The sequence below is a fragment of the Triticum aestivum genome, chromosome 5A, assembly GCF_018294505.1.
Source record: "Triticum aestivum cultivar Chinese Spring chromosome 5A, IWGSC CS RefSeq v2.1, whole genome shotgun sequence".
Taxonomy (NCBI): Eukaryota; Viridiplantae; Streptophyta; class Magnoliopsida; order Poales; family Poaceae; genus Triticum; species Triticum aestivum.
In genome coordinates this window covers 341130931-341155997 of record NC_057806.1, presented here as the reverse complement: position 1 = coordinate 341155997, position 25067 = coordinate 341130931, and positions in this window count along the sequence as shown.

The following is a 25067-nucleotide window of genomic DNA, read 5'->3' as shown; positions in this document are numbered from 1 at the left end:
CTGGATATGGTCCACTCTTACCTCGTGGACATGCTCCTTTTCTGTCAGCGTGAGAAGGAAGCAAACACTGGAGAGAGCCTGGATATTTCTCATGTCATGTGGTCTGAACTTCTCTCTGCCGTGTTTGAGCGCAAGTGCCCGATATATGGTCCATTCATCATGAGGCTCATTGAGAGGGCCTAGGCACAGATCTATCTCAGAGTGTTGCTGGAAACTGGAGACTTGGTTTCCCATGAGATCAAGCGTCTGAGGAAGAAGGACAATTGGGTCACCCCAGCACCTCAATCCAGGGGTCCATCTGCTGCTGCTGCCATGGAGACCGAGGGTGGGGCAACCATTGATGATCACGAGGAGGATCTTGGGACCTCTAGTGCTGAACCCTCATGGGCGAAGAAGCTTAAACACAAGTTGAAGAAGCTTTTCTGCATGGAGTCTCATGGTCAGTACATAACTCATGTGGCGGAGAAGCATGCCAGGGTGCGCCACAAGGAGCTCATGCGTCAGATGGGAGCGACAGTTGCCAGTGGATCTGAGGGTCAGATCACTGAAAGGAGGAGTGGATTCATCAGCATTGCCCTTGGACTGACTCCGACGCCGAGCAATTTTCGACCAACGACGGAGATGCAGACGATCACGCTGAGATATGATGTTCGAGATCCTCAGCTTGCCATCACCTGGAGTCGTAGCGTCGCTCTTTTTCCCTTTTTGGTGTCTTGCTGCCAAAGGGGGAGAGAGTGTAGGGATTTGTGTTGCCGAGCTTTGAGTTTGTCGTCGTGTCGTCTTGTGTTTTCTTGTGTGTTCTCTCGGTGTCTTTGTTTGGTTTGGTTTGGTGCCCGTGAGACCTAAGTTCTAGACATATGGTGTGAGACATATGCTCCCTATCGCTACCTTATTACTTATGTCTATTCAGTACTGTAGTATATTATGAGTTGCATGCTTGTCCTGTTATATACTCTTCTCTCATATATCTTGTGCTTAGGTTTGTTGGACAATAAAATATAGGGGGAGTGTTGATCCGGATGTGTGTGTCTTGCTTTCCTTTTGCTCCTCTTTCTAGGCTATCTGGGGGAGCCCGTCTATATTTTGTAGTTCTTAGTTTTCTCGTTTATAACTTTTCCTTGTGCAAATCCCTAGTTGTCATCAATCCACCAAAAAGGGGGATATTGTTACGGCATATCTCTCTCAAGGTATAGATATAGATATGTGATGCAAAAGCCGCCCATCATCTCCAATTAGAATAGTGTGTGCATGCACGGATGCGACGTGGCCAAATGATGTCTGCCATCGTTATCTCAAATTCAAATCAGTCTGACCTTGTTCAATGTGTATACATTACAACATGCTCGTTTCCAAACCACACCGCGCAGATCTCCGTTATATTCATGCATGCATGGGTTTCAAACATCAGGATCTCTTATTCAAATATTTGAATTCAACTTTACATTGATTGTGACCTCACCTATTCAGCTATTCTTTTACACCCACACAGTAGTCTTCTCTTTATAATTGTTGTTACGACATATCTCTCTCAAGGTAGTTTTGGTGATTGATGACAACATGTTTGCGGACTAATCATGTGCTTTGAGTAGTTCACAGATTCATCCCTGGCACGAGACGTTTTCTTCCCTTCGGAGTGTCTTTCAAGACGGTGTAGCTCTTTCGTTTCTCTCTCCGTGGACTAGTTGCGTAGAGGGCACTGTACTATCAAGAGTGGGTCCGTTGGGGTATTGCATGGGTGGAATCAACACGTACACATCAACTTCTCACCCTCCGAGCTCTTCCATTCCATTGAAGACATCTCTCCTCTTTTCTTTGTCCTATCTGCGTCCCAACGGTAGTACCGCGCAACCCAGCGGTAGTACCGCTGAGGAGCCACAAGCGGCAGTACCGCTCCGCAGCGGTAGTACCGCCCGTGACTCCATAGCAGTAGTACCGCTGGGGTGCCTAGCACCACCGCCTCATCCTCAGCCTCTTTGGAGAGATCCTCTCTCTCTCTTTTGTGTCCCAGTAGTAGTACCGCACTACCAGCGGAAGTATGGCTGAAGGGTCACAAGCGGTAGTTCCGCTCCGCAGCGGTAGTACCGCCCGTGACCCGGCTGCCGTAGTACCGTTGGGCTGTCTGGCTCCTACCGCCTCGACTTGAGGGCTCTTTTTCTCGTGTCGGGTTTTGCGGCACTAGTTGCGGTTGTAGAGGCGGTAATACCGTTTCAGGAGCGGTAGTACCGCCCTTACCACCGCGCTAGTACCGTGTTGGGTCCTATTCCCTACTAGTCTTCTCTGCGTGGCAGTACCGCTGGCTGGAGCGGCAGTACCGCTGACCTAGCGGTAGTACCGCCCCCTCTTAGTGGTAGTACCGCCCTGTGCGGGGCTGGTTGGTGGGGGCAACGGTTGGATTGTTGCCCCCACTATAAAAGGGGGTCCCCTTCTTCCCCTTGACCTACCTCTTCCCCCTCAAGCTCCATTAATGATCAAGCTCCATTAAAAGCTCCAAGCTCCATTTTCGCCCGATCTATCTCTCTAGCCAATCAAACTTGTTGATTTGCTCGGGAGTGGTTGAGAAGGCCCCGATCTACACTTCCACCAAGGGATTTTCGATTCCCCCACTCATCCCTAGCGAATCTTGTTACTCTTGGGTGTTTGAGCACCCTAGACGGTTGAGGTCACCACGGAGCCATAGTCCATTGTGGTGAAGCTTCGTGGTTTTGTTGGGAGCCTCCGATCAAGTTGTGGAGATTTCCCCAACCTTGTTTGTAAAGGTTTGGTCACTGCCTTCAAGGGCACCAATAGTGGAATCACGGCATCTCGCATTGTGTGAGGGCGTGAGGAGAATACGGTGGCCCTAGTGGCTTCTTGGGGAGCATTGTGCCTCCACACCGCTCTAACGGAGACGTACTTCCCCTCAAAAGGAAGGAACTTCGGTAACACATCCTCGTCTTCACCGGATCCACTCTTGGTTATCTCTTACCTTTACTTGTGCAAGCTCTTTAGTGTTACTTCTCTTGCTTGCTTGTATGCTTGTTGTTATTGCATCATATAGGTTGCTCACCTAGTTGCACATCTAGACAACGTACTTTGATGCAAAGTTTAATTTTATAAAGAAAAGTTAAAAATTGGTAGTTGCCTATTCACCCCCCCTCTAGTCAACCATATCGATCCTTTCAATTGGTATCAGAGCCTCGTCTCTTTATTAAGGACTTTACCGTCCAAAGAGTATGGTTGATACCGTAGACGGTGTGGAGGAACACTCCGGTGTGAATCCGATCTCGTCTACGGGCGATGGGGAACCTCGGTCTCTCGTGAGGAGTTCAATGTGGCCTTAGAGACATTGAAGACCTCCATGACGACCGAGGTATACATCAGGCATATATGACTCAGAGCTTACATGCTATAGTGTGGTATTTATTCATAATTTGGTTGCAAAATCTGATGCATGCAATGCACATGTACCTTACTAGTACTTCGAGTATGTGCAAAACACGTAAATTAGAATACCAATGGCACGCTACACAGTGTCTCTCTTATAGTTCATGAAGCCACGTGGCACATGTGTAGGCGTTGTCGCGACCTCCTTGCGTGGATTGATCACAGTGACGTGCTGCTGGTTCCAGAAGAATGTACTCGTCCTCCCTGAGCCATACTAGCGGTACATGCACGAAGCTAAGATGTGCACGCACGCCATGCACACACTCATTCCTCGCACGCACACGCGGGTACACGGGCGGATGCAATTTTGTACCAAGATCCACCCCGTGTGATAATTTGACGCGTGTAAAGTCATTCACTTCATTGATGGTCAATTAATACAGCGCATGCAAATTGAGTGGACATGAGGGCGGAAGAAAGACATTATTACTCCACTGCGCACATGCGAGTAGTTAAATCATGGGTTGCTAGTAGTACTTCCATTGGTCTCCTTCGTATTTTGTGCCAATTTTTGACAGTAACATAATATTTACGCATCTGAGCAGTGTAGTACTTGAAATTTATGTTCCGCTAAACTCATCAGGAGCCGTTTTGGGCCTCGAAACCAAAACCATCAATTAATCTTTACCTTGTTCCCATCACATTCGAAAGCCTGCTCACACCTACTAGTAGTACGTACCAAACCTGAACGTGTTCCCACTATGCAGGTATTAGTACTAGTGCTAGTACTTAGGTTGTAAAAAGGGGAACTACCTAACCAAAAATCACTCTACCTTTCCTCCTCATAAGTGCTTCTTCTTCGTCCGTCGTTGCCATGGCCGGTGAGCAGAGCTCTAGGTCGAGAACTACTCGTAACAAGGGAGCGGCAACCAAGGCTGCGGAAAAAAAGAGAGGGCTCACCGCCACGCAGAGACCTCGAAAGATCTCTCACGTGTAGGCGATGGCTCCCAGGAGCGCCCTAGCCGCGGAGGCGAACATGCCGAGCCGGTGGAGCTGGAGTCATTATCCCTCGATGGCATGCCCGATCAGCTCAATAAGCAGAAGGAGTTCATCCAAGGCTTGATGGAGTTGCTGAAGGAGAGCCTCGACGACATGCCCGCTGAGCTCAATCAGCAGGGGGAGTTGACCGCCGGCTTGGTGATGCTGCTGAAGAAGAGCATTGCCTCGGAGAAGAAGGCGACCGGCGAAATCCTGCGACTTCGGGAGGACAATGCGAAGCTCTGCCACGAGATCGACCTGTTGAAGGAGAAGAACGCCGGCTGGAAGAAGCTGCATGAGTATAGTAGTTCCTCGATGAAGATGCTGCAGGCCCTCGCCATGGAACAGAAGGAAGAGTTGGCGAAGCTCCGCATCGAGCACCCGGCTGCTGTCAAGGTACGTAATATGGCCGTGGAACAGATGATGAAGGCTCGCGTCGAGAAATGCCGCGTCATGGACACAATGATGAAGATGGCGGAGGAGACGCGCAAGGAGATGGAGGTCGTGGAGGCGATGAAGAAGCAGTTACGACTCCGCGGCGAATTAGATCATTTGGGGTGATAATCTTCCTTCTTCTTTTGCTCCTGTGTTTCATCTTTTGCTTCGGGTGTTTCGCCGCACGTGTCACGTTCTCTGCGAGGCATGAATAGAACAATGTTTTTTTGAGGGAATGAATAGAACAATGCTAACAATGAGATGACTAGCAAATTAGATCATTTTTTATCGCCATATGGCACTGGGCTGCCGTGTTTCGTGCTCCTCCGTCGCAGTACTACTCCAGTGGAAAACTTGAGTATACCGCACGGTTCTTTGCTCCTCCTCGATCAGGTCGTCGGCGCATTTATACGAGCAGTCAAATCACAAGGCCCCGCCTTCCAGCAGTAATGAGCCGTCAAATCACAAAGGCCCTCGCCTCTCGTGAAACCGACCAAGCTAGACTGCCCCGCCCTCTAGCCTTTTAAAAATGTATACTTTTGTACAGCAGTAGTATCGATGGATTGCGCCATGGAGCAAAACTTGAAATTAAAAAAAGGTGGTACATATAGAGAGCGCTCGTCGCCAAATTATGCATATAGTACTATTAAAAAGGCTAGTCACAATAATGGTGTCCAGCACAACCCACCCCTCAAATAAAACTAAGAGGGTGCTTGGATACGTTTTAGTCCCATGACTAAAAGTAGTGGGACTAAAACATGCTAGCCTCACCCATGCTTGGATCCAAATACTAAAAAGGCTAAAATCAAGTTAATGAGCATTTATTATCCTCCAAACCCTCCAATCCAGAACTCGCCTGTGTTAAAGGAGAGGAGTTAAATGAGTAGAGAGAGGACTAATCCACATTTTAGTAGGGGTACCCCTGACTAAAAATTTTAGTCTCAAGACTAGTTTTAGCCCCTCTTTAGTCAGGGGTGCTTGGAACTTTAGCCTCTTAAAGAGACTATTTTTAGTCAGACTAAAATAAGTCCCTTGGATCCAAGCACCCTCTAAGCATCCTGGAATTCTTTGACAAAACTAAGCACCCTGAAATTCTTTGACAACTAAACTGCTGGCTATATGATGTTGGCCATATATATTGTACGTATATAATGTGAAGAAACGAGTGGTAGTACTATACCAACTAAAAGATGAAATGTAAGAAATACTAGTATGTACGTACTGAAGAGTTAAAGTAACGAGAAGAAACATAACATAGTTCTGCTGGGGGCTCAGCACAACACACCCCTCAAATTAAATTAAGCACACCTGAAATTAAACTTTGCAACTATTCCGGTAGACACTGCATTAGAACCACCATGAGCAACGACACTGCCACCTTACTCGGAGTCCTCGTCCACGTCCTCGACTTCGTCCTTGTCCCTCTTCCTCTTGGCCGATACTTCTTTGCTTGAACCGCACACTTGGCTGTTGCTCTTCATCCAACCCTTGTAGATATTGAAGCAAAGGTAGCCATCCATTGCAGCATAGTGGATGTGGTCTATATCTAGTACATTCCGCTGCCATGCATGACGATGAAACGTGTAATGAGGTTTCTCCAGTTTACCGTACGAAGGCTGAACCATGGTTCCTGCCAGGGTCAGCATTGAAGGCTTACGAGAGGACACCAGCCGATTCTTCTGGAGGTCGAAGGTGTTGCCTACAACGAGGCCTATCCGACGCAGGACTTCTTTGTCGTTACCAAAGTCTACAGTAACGAATTTGACTAGGTTGCTCTCGAGGAAGTTCTTAAAATCCTGGCACTCAACGTCGGCATGGCATATGTGGTAGACCAAGCAAACGTTATGTACGCAAACCTGGATCACGGCGGGCTTCTTCCTCTCTTCGTCCTTTAGATCCTTCTCTCGTCCCAGGACTGTGGTGTACTCAACATCTAGCCCAGCGACCCACTCATCATCTGAGTTTTCGAACATGCGTCTGAAGCGAGAAAGGCATCCTTTCACCGTCGCGGAAGAACGGGTGTAGATGACGTCGAACTCATCGCCGGTGATGGTTCTAACCTTGTACTCACCGCCGATCGTGGAGATTTGGGACGCCATGGATTTGGGAGGAGGGTTAGGATTAGTGGAACTGCCGTAATGTGAATGGACGGGACGACTAGGAGCGAACCGCCATAGTATTGAAGGACGTGCGGGGACGAGTAGGAGCGAACTGCCAGCGTGCGAACGCAGGGTAGTGGCTTTCCATTCTCCCATGATACGGGCTTCCGAGAGCCCTTGGATCTGAGATCGAACGGTTGCATGGCGTGATTCTAGACCTATGGGTGAATATCCTATCCTGGAGGGTTATTCTGCAAATTTTCAGCAACTTAGCATGCGACCGTTTGATCTCAGATCCAAGGGCTGCCAGCAGCCCGTATCATGGTCGCGCCTACCACGACCGTCGCGTCGCTCGCGCGGTCGCGCCCTTGGAGATTTAACACGGTGCGTTAGGCTATCTGATGTTGGCATGTCATACATAGTCATCACTTAGTCACTCATACTACAACAAGGTTGGCTATAAGTGTATTTTTTTACTCCTCTCTATCTCTTTCTTCGTACTCAAGGAAGAAACGGTGCTAAGCGCGTGTATTTATTGCATTTGCCAAGGAGTGACCTCTTCCAATGAAATGGTGTTGCTAAGTTTGCTTCATTTAATTAGCTATAGACTCAAAATTGTCTTTTCACCTAGGTACACGCGCTTAGCACCGTTTCTTCCTTGGGTCACCAAACTAGTCTCTCTCTTCTTGATTAACTTGCCACATCAGACTTTATGCCTATGTGGCAAGCTTAAGCACCTGTAGGAGCAAGTAAAAGTAAGTACAATAGTGCGCTTTACATGGCATTTTTGCATATGTGGAGGAAAGAGAGGCAAGGAAAAAGTGGAGAAGTGGGCTCTCATGCAAGAGCCAGCCTCTACTACATGGTGGAGCATTGGGAGAGGCACCTGTATGGAGGTGGTCAGGAATCTGGGAGACTCACGCCGGTCGTAGCGCCGCAGTTAAAATGATAATGGCAAGTCAAATCACGGGGCCCCACCTGTCCAGCAGTAACTCGCTGTCAAATCACACAGCCCTACGTTTGCAGCAGCCTACTCCCTCGTCTTCTCGCGTCTCTGTCGAACCGACTAGGCGGAACTGCCCCGCCGCCTACCGCGCAGGAAAAGCCCCGCCCTCGACTTTTAAATAGTATACAGTATACTAATTTTGTATCCATGGATTGCGCCCGCGCCATGGAGCAAAGCGTCTAGAAAACGGAGGAGAGACGGTGGTCTTGCAATAGAGAAGAGGGAGAGGCGAGACGGTGGTTTTGGAATGGAGATGATGGAGAGGAGAGGAGGTGGTTTTGCAATGGAGAAGAGGGAGAGGAGCGTGCGGCAGCGATTTAGGATTGGACGAGAGGGCCGGCGCGCTCTGACTGGATCAAAATCAAAATCAATTTACCCTTCAATTAAGAAAGCGACCCCACATTAACTAGTCTCCCTTTTATTCTGGGTCATAATTGACCATGATTTTCGCACATAAAATATATGTTATACGTTGTATACAAGGCCACTATCAAAATTACAATTTGCAACTATACAAGGCCACTAACATTAATCGAGGCAAAATTGATGGCGTTTGCCTCGTACTAGCACCCGAGGACATTAATATCCCTTGTGTGCATGCGGGAGTGAGAAGGTTAGCTTGCATTCCCAACATTAATCAACCAATGAGGAGTAAGAGGGTTGGCTTGTTGTGCTTGGGAGAGAAAAACCACATTAATTAACACGACAATCAAGGTGACAAGCTAGCTTGCAACATTGACTTAAACATAGCATTGATTTTTACCTTGGTACCTGTAATATGAGTTTGTGGCCTTGTATACAAAAATGGAGGGAGTATAATTTGAAAGTACATTCAGATACGAACCAAACGATACAATTTTTGGTGACATGCATTCACATTTTGCTTGTCAAATACAGTACGTGGTCAAACTTTGACCCAAAATACGCGAAACAACAAAAAAATACTTCCAAGACCAGCGCCGCTCTTCCGCTCTTCTCCTCTTAAACCACCGCCGCTCCTCTCCTGTTCCAATCTAAATGCAGCGCCGCTCCTCTCCTCTTCCATTTCAAAACCACCGCCCCTCCTCTCCTGTTCCAGTCCAAAACCAGCGTCGCTCCTCTCCCGTTCTAATCCAAAACCAGCGCTGCTCCTCTCCTCTTCCATTCAAAAACCACCGCCGGCGAGTGAAGGTGCTGTGGAGAAGTAGATCGATGGAGGAGTACAACCGATACGTGAGGATCGCAGACGGCGACCCTGTGAAGCTAGCTAGGATGTTGGAGATACAGTCTTGGTTTGACAACAAGGACCAACTAGCGGCGACGGCGACATCCATGGCCAAATATCTGCAACAGAGCGAAAAGGCGGCGATACTCCCGGAGGGAGTCGCGCCGGAGTACATAGAGCTGCTCCTCTGGGCCATGGAGCAAACAGATTCACCGAATCCGATCGTGAGGGAGCGGTGGTGGGAGTATCGATCCCAGATGGAGCATCCACCAGAGATTGAAGGATCGAGCATCTACAGGGTGCCGTTTGTGAGGGTGTCCTGCCAGAGCGAGCCGGTGGAGTCTTCGTCGACCGAACCCAACTGCAAGAGGAGAAAAGCAGTTGGCCCGACGACGCTTCCCCGCCATCGTCTCCCTCGCCATTCACATCGTCTCACGGGGCGGCTGTCTGCCGCCGAGGAATAGGAGGGGGCTGCCCCCCAGCCCAATAGTCGGGCAGGTTGTGAATTGTCAGGAGGAGCTTAGGGTTGTCAGTATTTGCAGGTTGTGAATTGTGTTTTGTGTTGTGTATTTTGAGAGTACTTTCAGATATGAATGTCTTTTGAATTTCAGATTTGCAGTATTGAGCATATAAAGTATTTTATGAATTCTAGAGATCTATTTTTAGCACTTAAAAAATGTAGTTTCATAGGAGTATAAAAGTGCAGACAATGTGATTCTCAGAGAAGAAACTGCAAGTTTCAGTTTCAGATAAGAACTGCAAGTTCAGTTTCAGATAAGAAACTGCAACTTTCAGAGGCAGAGCATTTATATTAACACGGCCTTTTCAAACAGGGTTAACATCATGTTGGAAGTTTTATTCATGGTCGAAAATGGAACTACCGGCCAGTTAACATCATGCTGATCAACATTCATGCATAGCACATCTTCATATGATGCACAGTCAAAATGCCCACACAATGTCGATTGTGCGAAACACAGAGAAAACGAGGGACGAAGTTTTGGCAAGTGTTGGACGTGGTTTTGGGCTGCCCCGTCTAGGCTTTCATTTTTAACATGCGCAGCCCACGACCTCGGATGGGAGGTCCATAGGCCTGTTTGTATTTTCTTAGGGCCGTCATGTATCGACCGGCCTATGGACCTCCCATCCGAGGTTTTATTTTTGGCAGCCCAATTTATGTATTTTTTTGAAGAAAACGCAGAGGTCTGTTCTATTTTTCTATATAAGAATAGGAACGCCAGGTCCAACTTATGTTTCCCTTCTAACTATATTATGTATATTTAAATTATTTTATATGTTGACTATTTAGTTCACATACTCCCTCCTTTTCGGTTTATAGGGCTTATCTCAAAATTTTAGTTTTTCCATTTTATAAGGCTCAATTTGGTTGTTTTCCATCACATGTTCAGATTCCAAGGTGCATTAAATCATTGCATGCAAGTATTAAGAGAAAATTGACCAATGCATGTACTTTATGCATGCATGCATTGCAATTTATGCATTGATAAACATAATTTTTTGAGGAAAACAAGTGCATTAATTAGGTGCTTTTGCAAACTACGGAAAGTATTCCACCATTCATCATATACCTTGGTTGGTGAGATTTTTGAATTGAGCCCTATAAACCGAAAAGGAGGGAGCAATTGGAAAATAGATCTCGCCGCCACCCCCCGCCTCCTAACTCCGGGCGCGCCTGCCCCCCTCAGCAAGTCCGCTCGCGCGCCCCATGGAGTCGCCGGCCATATCCACGGGGGAGTGGCTGGAAGACAGGCAGATGTACAAGATGCATCTCCCACATGTCTACAAAGCCTTCCTGCTGATGCTCTAGCCGCTCGACTCCGTCGCGCTGGCGGTGCTGCGGGAGACTCAAGGGAGGAGATGGAGGGAGCGGGCGATGCGGATCCGCGACGACGCTCTCTCCTGGACCCAGTGCATGCGCGAATGGAGGGAAGCAGAGGAGGAAGCTGTGAGGGAGGAAGCCGAGGAGGGACCGAATCCGTTCTCTCACTCGCGCAGGTATGCTCGGATGTGCAAGGATCATGTGGATTGGGAGCTGCTGAATCTAGCCCTGTGGATCTACTTCGAAGGAGATTTCTTGGAGAAGCACATGATGCCCCACCCCAGTGAGCCGCTGATTGCGTTCATTCGATGGGCAAAAGGAGAAGTGAATTCAGGAGATCCACGTCGTGCTGCGAGATGGAATGCTTGACTGGACTCCTGCCCACCAGCACGCCACCGGAGCCGGAGCAGGTGGATCCCCTACCTTACCTCACCCCCAAACCTGCAGAAGATTGAAATTAGGCTTGCAATCTGCTTCAATTGAGTTGTCTGGTGGTTATTTCTGCTTCCTGAGAGACAACATCTGGCTGGAGGATGAGAAGGAACCAGGAACTCTGATGAATTTCCCCTATCACAATGGGGGGAGCGCCGGTTGGGCAGTGGTACGACCCACCTCCACCCCAAATGGGGGCACAATCTAGGCAGGCTCCTGTAATTGCCCAAGATCAATCTGCTAGTGGTTCTGACTCTCAGATCAGTGGGAAATCTCAAGGCAAGAATCAACAAAAGAAAAGATAGGACATCCAGAAAACTGCTCCTGCCCCTGCTTCGGGCCTTATGGCATACTCTGAGGTGATCAGCTACAACTGTGGGGAACCAGGGCATCGTTTGGATAAATGTGTCAAGCCCAAGAGTTGTTTTATCTGCAAACTGGTTACCCATAAAGTTGAGAATTGCCTTGTCAGAAGGAAAACCCACGGTTCTACTAGATATGTTGGAAGTGCTGCTCCAGGATTATGTCCACCATTGACAGAATTTTCTGTGGCACAGAATTAGATAGTTTCTTTCCCCTTTCTAGTTGTAGAGCTCTGCCCAGATGTGGTAGTGACCACACTCCTTTGCTCTGGGACTCTGGTCTTAACCAAACTCCAAAGAGCAATAGTTTTAAATTTGAAAAGTGGTGGTTGCTTAGAGAAGATTTTACTGAGCTAGTCAGGACAATCTGGAATGAGCCTACTGGGAGCAGTTGGCCCCTAGAAAATTGGCAGATCAAAATCAGGAGATTTAGAAGAACTACCAAAGGGTGGAACTCCAGTGAGGAAGCTAATCTTAGAAGATACAAAAGGCTTCTCCTCCTTGAGTTTGATTCTCTAGATATTAAGGCAGAAACCACTGACCGCTCTGAGGCTGGGACTAATAGATTAAACTTTGTCCATGGAGAGATCAAGAAAATTTGGCTTCAAGAAGAAATCAAAGCCAAACAAAGGTCTAGAGATAGGAACATTAAGGAGGGTGATAGAAATACTGCTTACGTCTATGCAGTAGCTAACCAGAGGAGGAGGAAAACCCTCATTCACTCCCTTGATGGCCCTAATGGCCCTGTTACTGAGGTAGATGAGATGCTGGAAGTGGCTAGTGACTTCTACAAAGACCTGTTTAAGAAAGAAAACCCTTCTGGGTTTTCTCTACAAAACAATTTTTTCTCTGCTTCTGAAAAAGTCTCTCCTGCTGAAAATGAGCTGCTAGAAGCCCCTTTTTCAGAGACAGAGGTGAAGGAAGCCATTTTTAGCTCTTATCCTGATGGGGCTCTTGGTCCTGATGGGATTCCCTTCTTGTTTTACCAGCATTTTTGGGACTTGGTGAAAAATGATCTCTTAGATCTTTTCCAAGCCTTTCATAGAGGAGAGTTGGATCCAGCAACTTACTCATGGGGGTCTGTTGGGGTCAAGTTAAATAACTGTGAAAGTGATTTTTTCCTTGCTGGTGAAGGCCTTAGGCAAGGTGACCCCATCTCCCCGCTTTTGTTTAATTTAGTAGTGGACGTTCTTACTAAAATGCTGAGCAAAGCTGCTGATCATAGTCTGATTGCAGGGCTCTGTCCTAAGGTCTGCCCTGGTGGCCTCATCTGCCTTCAATATGCAGATGATACCATCCTTTTCTTAGACAATGACTCCACACATGCTAGCAATCTGAAAACTGTTCTAACCTGGTTTGAACAAGTCTCAGACATGAGAATCAACTACTCTAAAAGTGAACTCATCCCTATCAACATGGATGATCAGGAGTTAGCTGACTTCCTCTCTATTCTAGTCTGTAATAAAGGTAACTTCCCCATTAAGTACCTAGGTATCCCTCTCCACTATGATAAACTGAGGAGAGGATATCCAACCCCTTCTGGATAAAATCATTAAAAGGATTGCTGGATGGAGGGGCAAACATCTCTCTTACAGAGGTAGATTGATCCTCATACAAGCTTGTTTGGCTAGCATTCCAGTGTATCTCCTCTCCTTCTTCAATTTCCCTAAATGGGCTGTGAACCTCATCAATTCTCAGATGTCTCATTGCTTGTGGAATGATTTTGAGAGAAATAGGAAGCTACACCTTGCTAATTGGGCCCTGGTCTCTATGAAAAAAGATTTTGGAGGCCTAGGCATACCTAACCTCCAAGAAATTAACATCTGTCTTCTAGGGTCTTGGATGAAAAGATTCTATGAGGAAGACCTGAAACCCTGGAAGCTTCTTATTGCCCATAAATACCTAGGAAATAAACCTAATATTTTTGTCCCTTCCTCCAACGCTAAGACCTCTAGATTCTGGAAAGGATTAAAATCTATTATGCATGCTGTGAAATTTGGCTACAGATGGAACATAGGGGATGGGAGCAGAACCAGGTTCTAGGAAGATACTTAGTTTGGCACATCCCCCCTAGCAGTCCAATTTTGGCCTATTTACTCTGTCCGCAATGAGCTTAACAAAAGTGTCAATGAAGTTTGGGACGGTCAAAGCCTAAAACTCTCTTTTAGAAGGAACTTTAGTGATAGTCTCATGGAACAATGGTTCCAGTTGGAGGAAATTGCCAAAAGCATTACCTTTACTGCCGAGCCGGATGCCCTGATTTGGCAGCTGGACAATAAGGGGAAGTATTCCTCCAGCTCCCTCTATCATGTTATCAACTTTAGAGGGGTTCAACCCGTGTTTATCCCTGTTGTCTGGAAATTGAGAGTTCCCCCTAAAATTCATGTATTTCTCTGGCTTCTCTCCAAAAACAAATTGATGACTAGGGATAACCTTAGGAAGAGACACATCATCAAACCCCTTGATTGTGTTTACTGCTTGGAACAAGAGTCTTGTTCTCACCTATTTTTCGAATGTATAGTTGCTAAACATCGCTGGGCCCACATTGAGGAATATTTCTCTAGTCAGATTGGCTCATCCTTCGAATCTGTCGCCAGATTCTGGATTGCTACCAAAAAGTGCTCAGTTTTAAACACTGTTATGTCAACTGTCCTTTGGTGCCTCTGGAAATATAGAAATGCTATGATTTCAGTAACACCTCCTGGATTTCCATTCCGCAGGTCTTGAGGTTGATCAGGAACATGGTGAGGAACTGGGCGATTCTCTCCTCCGGATCAGACAAGGACAAGTTGATGAGCTTCGTCGAAACCCTAACAAGATCCCTCGAGAAACCGTTGGTGATCACTTGTGGCTGAACAAGGCTTGACCTGCTCTGGGGCTGGACTGGTGTGCTCGTCTCAAGATCTCTGATGAACATGATGGGCACTGGCGCTGAAAAAGAGGGACATCCACCATGTTACGCCTTCCAGCCCGGTATCTCCGCTTGCTTACTGGTCGCCGTAGGCTGACATGGCCCCTCGGCTGAAGACCATGAAGGCTTCGCTGGACCCTCCTGGTGTCATTTGAGTGCTCTATCCGCTCTGCCTTTGGCACCGCTCGGGTGATTTGTGTTATTCAGAGAACTTGTTCATCCACCCCCTAGTTTGTAGCTTTTCTACCTTTGCTTTCGAACTGCTCTTTGAGCTGCTGTGTCAGAATATGTCGTGGTTTCATTCTCAGCAATTGAACCGGGGAGATGCTCCCTATTTTTCTAAAAAAATATATTTTATATGTTATTATATATTATTTTTATTGTCATCATATATTTAACAGATACTTACATATGTAAGAAGACAATATCCCACATCTTATTAACTTATAAAAATAATTTCTTAAGAAATAAAATCCTGGATTGTTTTGGCACGAAAATCCTAGTGATTGTGTACAAAAGCTTGGTAAGATTTAAGGACGAATGTAATAATATCACTTATTATTTAAATATATTTATAACAAAATGCTCAGCCCCTTTTTATTTTTTGATAACATTGCTGGCCCAACCCAACATTATAATTAGAATCAGCCCAGCAAAATCGTGTATTTCGAGAAAGTGCAAATGTCCTGTAATTTTTTAGGAAATAAAATAAACGGGCCGCATGACGCTACATTATTTGTTCACCCAGCCCAGCTAATGGCTGTAATTCAAAAAAAAGATCAAATTGACTGTAAATTCTACCGTGCAAAAAAAGACTGTAAATTCTGAAAAATGGGTTGAATACGTGCCGCATTTTTGGAGGCTGAAATGTGGGCTAATAGGTCGAAGCCAATGCAAGTCGTTGTCAATTTAGTCAACAAACGATACTGACATGTTAGCCGTTGGATTTACATCCAATGACCAGCATCCATCTTCAATCTCTCATCTTCTTCCTCCAGCGCCGCCGGGACCACCTCCCGCCTCCTGCTGCTAGCAGCTCTGCTTAGCACGCTTCGCTATGAAGTGCTACTCCATCGTTGGCCAAGCCATCCCTCCACCCCTCCACACCTCCTGTTCTTCTCCATCGACTGCCGAACCACACCGCACTAGAACCAGTTAACCCTCGTACACCTCTCTGTCTGCGACTCTACTCCCGCGTCTTCCCATCTCCGGCTCGTTGCTGTCCGGGGCCTTACCATCGTCCAACACCTTGGATGCACTCAGCGTGGCGTGGTCAACGTGGTCAACGAATGACACCATCGGAAGTAGACTATGCATGGAGAGGCTGACAGCTGGGTCCACGGCTACACACAAGGAAATGCCTCCTTATTATGTGCAAAATAATGATTCCTCCACCTGACATCTGGGACCCACCGGAAGGGCCTCTGTATTTCGCGAAATGAAGTGCCCCCCACTGACATGTCGGACGCACCAGCTATCTTCGCACGCAAGGAAGTGCCTCCTTATTACGCACAAAAAATGAATAGCCCCCCTGCCAGCTGGAACCCAGCATAGTGGGAGGCTGACTTGTGGGCCTACCAAGTTGACGGGGATGGAGGGCTTTGTCAACTTAGTCGATATGAACGATTCTGGCTCCTGTTACCATACGATGTTGATCCAACAGCCGTAGTGCTTCTTCAACCTCTGGCCTTCTTGCTTCAGCCGCCCAAAGCAGCGCCGGTCATGCCGCATGCTCCTGCCTCCCGTGGCCGGCTGTGCTGCCGCAGAGGCCTCACCGCCCCTACTATTCCCACCGCTGGCCAGGCCCTGCGGCAACGGCAGCCTCACACCGCAGCCGAACTAGTGAACCCTCGTAGTCCTCTCTGCGTGGGCTTCCACTGCCGCGTCGTCCCCTTCCCAGGCCTTGCCGTCGTCCACCGCCATGGTGCTCTCCGCACGGCGTGGTCAACATGGTCAAGGAACGACTTCCATCGGAAGAGTACTGTACGTGGAGAGGCTGACAGCTGGGTCCACGGCCACAACCCAGTTTTTTTGTGATTTGCCAAGTAAGTCGCTTTGTCAGGCCTGTTGGGCTGCAAATCTTTCAAGACGAGGAGAGCTTTCATTTGGCTGGCCGAGAAAATGGCCCATCAGTAATGGGAAATGGGTTGTACATTTTTAAAACACATCAAACTGGCAATTAGTTTCAAATATCTTTTTTTTTCATTTCAAGATTTTAAATTACATTAATTTTTATGCATGGAGAATTTGTTGGATTTCATATTGATATACATTTATTTTTAAAATCAGTTTGAATGTGAGTCGAAATTTCGGGATTAAAAATAGTTCGGACCGCACGGAAATATGCAAAATTTCGTATAATTTTTTAACTGTTGCCACAATATGTGATGTAAGGCTAACAAAAAGAATATGGGCTCCAAAAAACCTTAAGAATTAGAGCAAATGAGCTGTAAATTATTAGAAATAATGGCAGATGGCCTGTATGCTGTTTTCCATAGATTTGAGTCTTTCCTAAAAAAAGGTTGACGCACAAGCACTGACTGTTGGATGTCCATCCAATGGCCGTCATGCTTCTTCAATCTCTGCTCTTCCTGCTCCAGCCGCTCAAACAAGCGTCGGCGGGACTGCCCGCTCCCTCCTCCTCGCGGCCGGCTATGCTGCCGCGCAGGCCTCACCACTCGACCGTACTCCCATCGCTGGCCTATCCATCCCTCTACTCACCCACACCTACTGTTATTCTCTGGCGACAGCAGACGAACCAGTAAACCCTCGTACAGTCATACTCCCCTCCGCGTGGGAAACAACTGCCAAGTCTTCCCTGCCTCCGTGTCGTCCCCTTCCTAGGCCTCGCCGTCGTCCACCGCCCTGGTGCTCTTGGTGCGGCGTGGTCAACATGGTTAAGGAATGACTTCCATCAGACGTGGACTTTACGTGGAGAGGCTGACAGCTGGGTCCACGGCCGCAGCAAGGAAGTGCCTCCTTATTACGTGGAAAATAATGATTCCTTCACCTGACAGCTAGGACCCATCGGACAGGCCACTGTATTTCGCAAAAAAAAAAACGTTTCCCCTGACTGCTGGGACCGACCAGCTACATCTTCGCAGGCAAGGAAGTGCCTGACAGTTGGGACCCACCTGGCCGAAGCGTACGTAGCGTTGTCATTCTGGTCGCAAACGTGTACGTACATACTGGTCGATGTAGAGGCGCGCACATGTCATAGTAGAGGCGCGCATGTAGCATTTACACGTACGTACATCGGCCAGGGTGCATGAAAGAAAATACGGCCATGTATGTGTACATACGGGCGGGGTCTCGAACGCCTACTCGCGCATATGTACGGCCAGGGCTCGTGTACATGGCTGGGTCGGAACGGAGAAACAACGTCATCGTCATGTTCATGGGGAGGCAACGAAATGCGTCGTGTCCATGGGGAGGCAACGGAATGCGTCGTGTTCATGGGGAGGCAACAGAATGAGTCGTGTTCATCGGGAGGGCTTGGACGGAACAGGTGATGGACACGAGGCCTGGCGTACCGCAGAACGGAGAAAACGGCCTTGTGTTCGACCGGCCACGTTTGAAACGGGATCCTGTTCATCGGGAGGGGTCTGGCGTACCACAAAATGGAGGAAACGGACCTCCTACGGTCGAAATGGGGGTCCTGTTGATCGGGAGGGGTGTGGCGTACCGCAAAACGGACAAAACAGACTTGTGTTGGAGTGCTACGGTCGAAACGGGGCTCCTGTTCATCAGGAGGGGTGTGGCGTACCGCAAAATGGGACTCCACGGGATACTGTTCATCTCCACCATCGACCTCCTCCAGCCTCCACGGGCTCCTGTTCATCCAGCCTCCACGGGCTCCTATTCATCCAGCCTCCACCGCGCGCTACTCCACCGCTACTATTCAACCACCCCTCCACCGTCTACTGTTCATCCAGCCCTCCACACCACGGGGTCCTGTTCAACCACCCCTCCACGGGCACCCCTCCATTGTCTACTATTCATCCAGCCCTCCACACCACGGGGTCCTGTTCAACCACCCCTCCACCGTCTACTGTTCATCCAGCCCTCCACACCACGGGGTCCTGTTCATCCACCCCTCCATGGGCACCCCTCCACCGTCTACTGTTTATCCAGCCCTCCACCACACCACGGGGTCCTGTTCATCCAGAGGCAACTCCACCGCTCACTGTTCATCCGAACCCCACCACAACACTCACTGTTCATCTCATTGACCGGCTTCAGTTAGCAGCAGTAGCGAAGGAATCGCTCGATCGGGTTCAGTTAACAGCCATCGATCGATCGCTCGGGTTCAGTAACGCGTAGCCTGCAGTGCAATCGCTCGGGTTCAGTTAGAGCCCAACGCCTCGCTCGGGTTCAGTTAGAGCCAACGCCTCGCACACACGCGCGTACATGTACGAGAGAAACGTGCATCGCTCGGCCCCCGACCTCCCATTGTAACCGGGAACTCCCCGAAATTTTCCTCCCCCTCGCTTCTACCACGGTTTTTTCCGTCATGGACGACCCAAAGAATGTCATGCAGCTGCGTCTCCGGCCCGCCCGGGACGAAAAGCCCATTTTCTGTCATGATTTTTTGTCATAGAAGTAGGAGCCCACCACATCTATGATGATACCGGGTTTTGTCACAATTATTGTCATAGAAGTGTCATATGTATGACAGAAATTTTTTTTATCCGGCCCAAAATGTCACGGATGTGTCTTTTTTTTGTAGTGGGGGCGGCAGCTGAAGCGGGACGGAACAGCAGGTCGGTGTCAGGCAGAGGTAACCCGGTGGGGAAGCGGTTCAAGGCGCATCGACGGAGGACGCAGGAGCCGGCTGGGGCACCAAAGACGGCGAGCGTGCGGGAGGCAACCGGTGGAGACAGAAGCGACACGAGGTCTCAGACGCCGGTCGACGAAGCAGTTTGACCAGGCAATTTGACCCTCTGATGCTTGGTGACTTGATGGCGACTTAAAGGCCATGAGGATGGTTACAGCAACTTGGCACGGCCGCGATGCACAACAGAGGTAGGTTGAAGTAGAGGTGACAGCATGACAACTCCCTAGCGCGGTATACTGACTCAGCGGAGGCAAGGCCGACTTAAAGCTGAGCAAGATGGAGGTAACCCAGCGGGCGGCTCAGGTGACAGGTGCACGGAGGCGGTGCTCGGAGGTGGCGACTTGGAGCTGCGACAGAGGTGGTCAGTGACTTGGATGCGGCCGCGACATAGGTGAGTCGATGGAGGCAACCAGCTCGAAGGCAATTGGCGGAGGTGACTTGAAGGCTGCGGAGGCGACTCATAATCGAGGAAGCGCCGGCGGTTTGATCCGGCCACGGTAAAGGAGGCCTCAGGCGCAGCTGTGGAGGACGACCGGCGATTCGCGACAACATGGCTGGTTCAATCCGACGGATCAACAAGGCAAAGGCGAAGGCGAGGCTGCTCAGCAATGATCCGGCCGCGACTTGGTGGCTGCACCACGGGGGAGCTGCGACGATGTTGGTAGGTCAACGGGTGAAAGTACTCGCACAATATAACAATGCGGGATCAGCCGGGTAGAGCGAGGCGGAGCCGGCCACGGTAGAAGAGCAGCAGGCGGGTTATGGCAAAGCGGCAACGGGTGATGCCGACTCACGGCGTCCTCGACGACTCAAGGCCGCAATGGTACGGCGACTCATCTCCGGAGCATCAGAGGTGGCGATTTGAGGCGTGTTTGTTGAACCAGCGGTGGTGGTTTGCCGGCAATGTGGTTGGCGGTTTAGCAGTGCCTCGGCCGTCCCGTGATTCAGGGATGACATCTGGTGTAGGCGGCTGATATAATGTCCATGGACTCCGTGTCCGGGTCATTGATTTCGTTCGAGTGGAGTTATCATAAGGGCCTTGGCGCAGAGGCAGCGGCTCTACCGCGGGCGGTTCGCAGGCGAGGCGTGCTGGCACGGTCGCGGAACAAGTAGACGGCCGAGCAAGCAAAGGCGATGGTGGCTCGAGCTCGACCGGGCTGGCCAGCAGACGAAGGCGATGGTCGCTCGGAGCGGCGACTCAGAGGTGGACTGCGGCGGAGTGAGGCAGGCAGTCGCCGCGACTTCACGCGAGTCGAGACCGTGGGAGTGGCAACTTGGCACGAGGCGGGTCGTACGGCGGCGGTTTGCCGCAAAGGCCATGCAAGGTAGGGGCGAGTTACAGCAAAGCTCGCGGCGTAGGTAGCAGTAGCATCACAGTCGAATCACACCGAGGTACAGGCTGACGCGGCGGAGGCCACGACGGTTTAGCAGCGAAGATGGCTCGGAGAGCCCTGATGAATCTACAATGGAAGGGTGGATTGGTGACACTCTGGTGGTAGGCGGAGCAAAGAGGCCACGGGGACGAGAAGCCGGGTCAACGCTGTATCCACTTCCGGATGGTGATTAATTTGCTTCCTCCTTTTTTTAAACTCCCCGTGTAAATCCAAATCGAGGATTGTTGCTCTGGTCTTTTTGTTGCCAGATCAGCGAAGGCGTTGGTGACTCGGCGGGGTAAGTTGGAACGGTTCAACAAAAACCGTGGTGACAACCCGGATCCGACGAGGTGGGTCAACCCTGGTGGATTTGACCCCTTGTCCAGGTCGTAATCTTCTTTTCCTCTCTTCTTGTGCTATTCCAGCAGTTTTGATAATTCTCCCGGTGCATACCAAGTTGAATCGGTAGTAAAACACTTGTTCCTCACAAATTGCGAGCTTCTCAAACCCTAGAAAAGATCCCTTCAAGAACTCATCACCACCATGCGCGAGCCCCACGGTGGGCGCCAACTGTCGTGGAATTGTCACGGCAGATGTCCTAGTGTGAGGACTTAGTCGTGAGGCCTACACATATGTGGAAGCTTGAGAGGGGTTGAGCGGAATCGAGAGACGCAACGCAAGACAAGGATTTAGACAGCTTCGGGCCCTGGGAAACATCATCCGGTAACAACCCCATATGCTGTTTGTGGCTAGGTCTTATTATCATCACGAGGGAGTCACCGTAAACCAGCTCTCCTAGTTATGTCTAGCCCAAAGATTATTTTCTCTCCCCCTCTTTGGGTGCCTTGCCTCTCCTTATATAAGTTGAAGGGGCGGGTTTCTCTCGAAAGAAGTAAGTAGTAGGAGGAAAGTAGAACTTGATGAGGTACTTCCTCTTGAACCGGAGAGTACTGTAGCTCAGGAAGATGTTTCTGTGGTGCCTGCACCGACTAGAGAAGAAGTTAATGATGATGATCATGAAACTTCGGATCAAGTTGCTACTGGACTTCGTAGGTCCACAAGGACACGTTCCGCACCAGAGTGGTACGGCAACCCTGTCTTGGAAATCATGTTGCTAGACAACGGTGAACCTTCAAACTATGAAGAAGCGATGGCGGGCCTGGATTCCAACAAATGACTTGAAGCCATGAAATACGAGATAGGATCCATGTATGAGAACGAAGTATGGACTTTGACAGACTTGCTCGATGATCGGCAAGCCATAGAGAATAAATGGATCTTTAAGAAGAAGACTGACGCGGATGGTAATGTGACCATCTGTAAGGCTCGGCTTGTCGCTAAGGGTTATTGACAAGTGCAAGTGGCTGACTACGATGAGACCTTCTCACCTGTAGCGAAGCTGAAGTCCGTCCAAATCATGTTAGCAATTGCCGCATTCTATGATTATGAGATATGGCAAATGGATGTCAAAACAGCATTCCTTAATGGTTTCCTTAAGGAAGAATTGTATATGATGCATCCGGAAGGTTTTGTCGATCCTAAGAATGCTGGCAAAGTATGCAAGCTCCATCGCTCCATTTATGGGCTGGTGCATGCATCTCGGAGTTGGAATATTCGCTTTGATGAAATGGTCAAAGCGTTTTGGTTTATGCAGACTTACGGAGAAGCCTATGTTTACAAAAAAGTGAGTGGGAGCTTTGTAGCATTTCTCATATTATATGTGGATGACATATGAAAGTGCAACTATCCCTAGGTGGTTTTGGTAATTCCTAACAACATATAGCTCATTGAGCTAATGCTATTCCAAGATTAATATTTCAGGAAAAGCTCAATGAATGGCATGGCATGGATGAGGAAAGTGGACCCCTCAAAATACTAAGGATAAAAAGATTGGCTCAAGCTCAAAGCTCAAGACTCTACATTTAATATTTTAGTGATCGAATATCAGATTGAGTCTATAGGAAAAGCCAATACTATCAAGGAGGGATGAGGTGTTGCTTGGTGAGGTTCTTGCTTCATAGTGCTTAGTGATATGCTCCAAAACCGTCAACTACCTTCCCACATCCACATATGACCTAAACCAAAAGTCAAACTCGGCCCCACCGATTCTTTCTATCTGGCGCCACCGAGTTCAGATGTCATAGCCACTGCCACAAACCCTAGGCAAATCGGTCTAACCGATAGGGATCTCGGTCACACCGAGATGGGGTTGTAATCTCTCTGTTTCCCTTCGTAACATTTCGGTCCTACCGAGATGAGTGATCGGTCCCACCGAGATTGTAATGTAAACTCTCTGTTTCCCTTTTGTAACATTCCGGTCCCACCGAAATGAGCAATCGGTCCCACCGAGTTTACCTGACCAACTCTCTGGTTAGCTTATTACCAAAATCGGTCCCACCGAGTTTGTGTAATCGGTCACACCGAGATTACGTTATGCCCTAACCCTAACCATATCGGTCCTACCGAGTTGCATCTCAGTCCCACCGAAAATCCTAACGGTCACTAGGTTTGCTAAATCGGTCCGACCGAGTTTCTCAATTCGGTCTCACCGAGATTGGTAAATTGTGTGTAACGGTTAGTTTTTGTGTGGAGGCTATATATACCCCTCCACCCACTCTTCATTCGTGGAGAGAGCCATCAGAACATACCTACACTTCCAATACACATTTTCTGAGAGAGAACCACCTACTCATGTGTTGAGGCCAAGATATTCCATTCCCACCATATGAATCTTGATCTCTAGCCTTCCCCAAGTTGCTTTCCACTCAAATCTTCTTTCCACCAAATCCATATCCTGTGAGAGAGAGTTGAGTGTTGGGGAGACTATCATTTGAAGCACAAGAGCAAGGAGTTCATCATCAACACACCATTTGTTACTTCTTGGAGAGTGGTGTCTCCTAGATTGGCTAGGTGTCACTTGGGAGCCTCCGACAAGATTGTGGAGTTGAACCAAGGAGTTTGTAAGGGCAAGGAGATCGCCTACTTCGTGAAGATCTACCGCTAGTGAGGCAAGTCCTTCGTGGGCGATGGCCATGATGGGATAGACAAGGTTGCTTCTTCGTGGACCCTTCGTGGGTGGAGCCCTCCGTGGACTCGCGCAACCGTTACCCTTCATGGGTTGAAGTCTCCATCAACGTGGATGTACGATAGCACCACCTATCGGAACCACGACAAAAACATCCGTGTCTCCAATTACGTTTGAATTCTCCAAACCCTTCCCTTTACATTCTTGCAAGTTGCATGCTTTACTTTCCGCTGCTCATAGACTCTTTGCATGCTTGCTTGAATTGTGTTAAGATTGCTTGACTTGTGCTAAGATAGCTAAAATCTGCCAAAGACTAAAATTGGGAAAAGGATAGATTTTTAATTGGTCAAGTAGTCTAATCACCCCCCTCTAGACATACTTTCGATCCTACAAGTGGTATCAGAGCTTTGGTCTCCATTTGCTTTGATTTCCATAGCTTTTGGTGGTCATAGCCTTGGTTTCACAACCTAGGAGAGTATGGCGTCTAGCGAGGGAAATTATCACCGTAGAGGTCCTTACTTTGATGGTACTAATTTTGCTAGTTGGAAGCATAAGATGAAAATGCATATTCTTGGACATAACCCCGCCGTTTGGGCTATTGTGTGTGTTGGCTTGCAAGGTGAATTCTTTGATGGGAGAGAACCGAATCGTGAAGCTACCGCGGAAGAGTTGAAGATGCTACAATACAATGCTCAAGCTTGTGATATCCTCTTCAACGGATTGTGCCCCGAAGAATTCAACAAAATCAGCCGTCTTGAGAATGCAAAGGAAATTTGGGATACTTTGATTGATATGCACGAAGGTACCGACTCCGTCAAGGAATCCAAGTTGGATGTGCTTCAAAGTCAACTTGACAAGTTCAAAATGAAGGATGGTGAAGGTGTCGCTGAAATGTACTCTAGGCTTGCTCTTATCACAAATGAGATTGCCGGCTTAGGAAGTGAAGAGATGACCGACAAATTCATCATCAAGAAGATCCTAAGAGCCTTGGATGGAAAATACGATACCGTATGCACATTGATCCAAATGATGCCAAATTACAAAGATCTCAAGCCAACGGAAGTCATTGGAAGAATTGTTGCTCATGAGATGTCACTCAAGGATAAGGAGGAGCTCCATAACAAGTCAAGTGGTGCTTACAA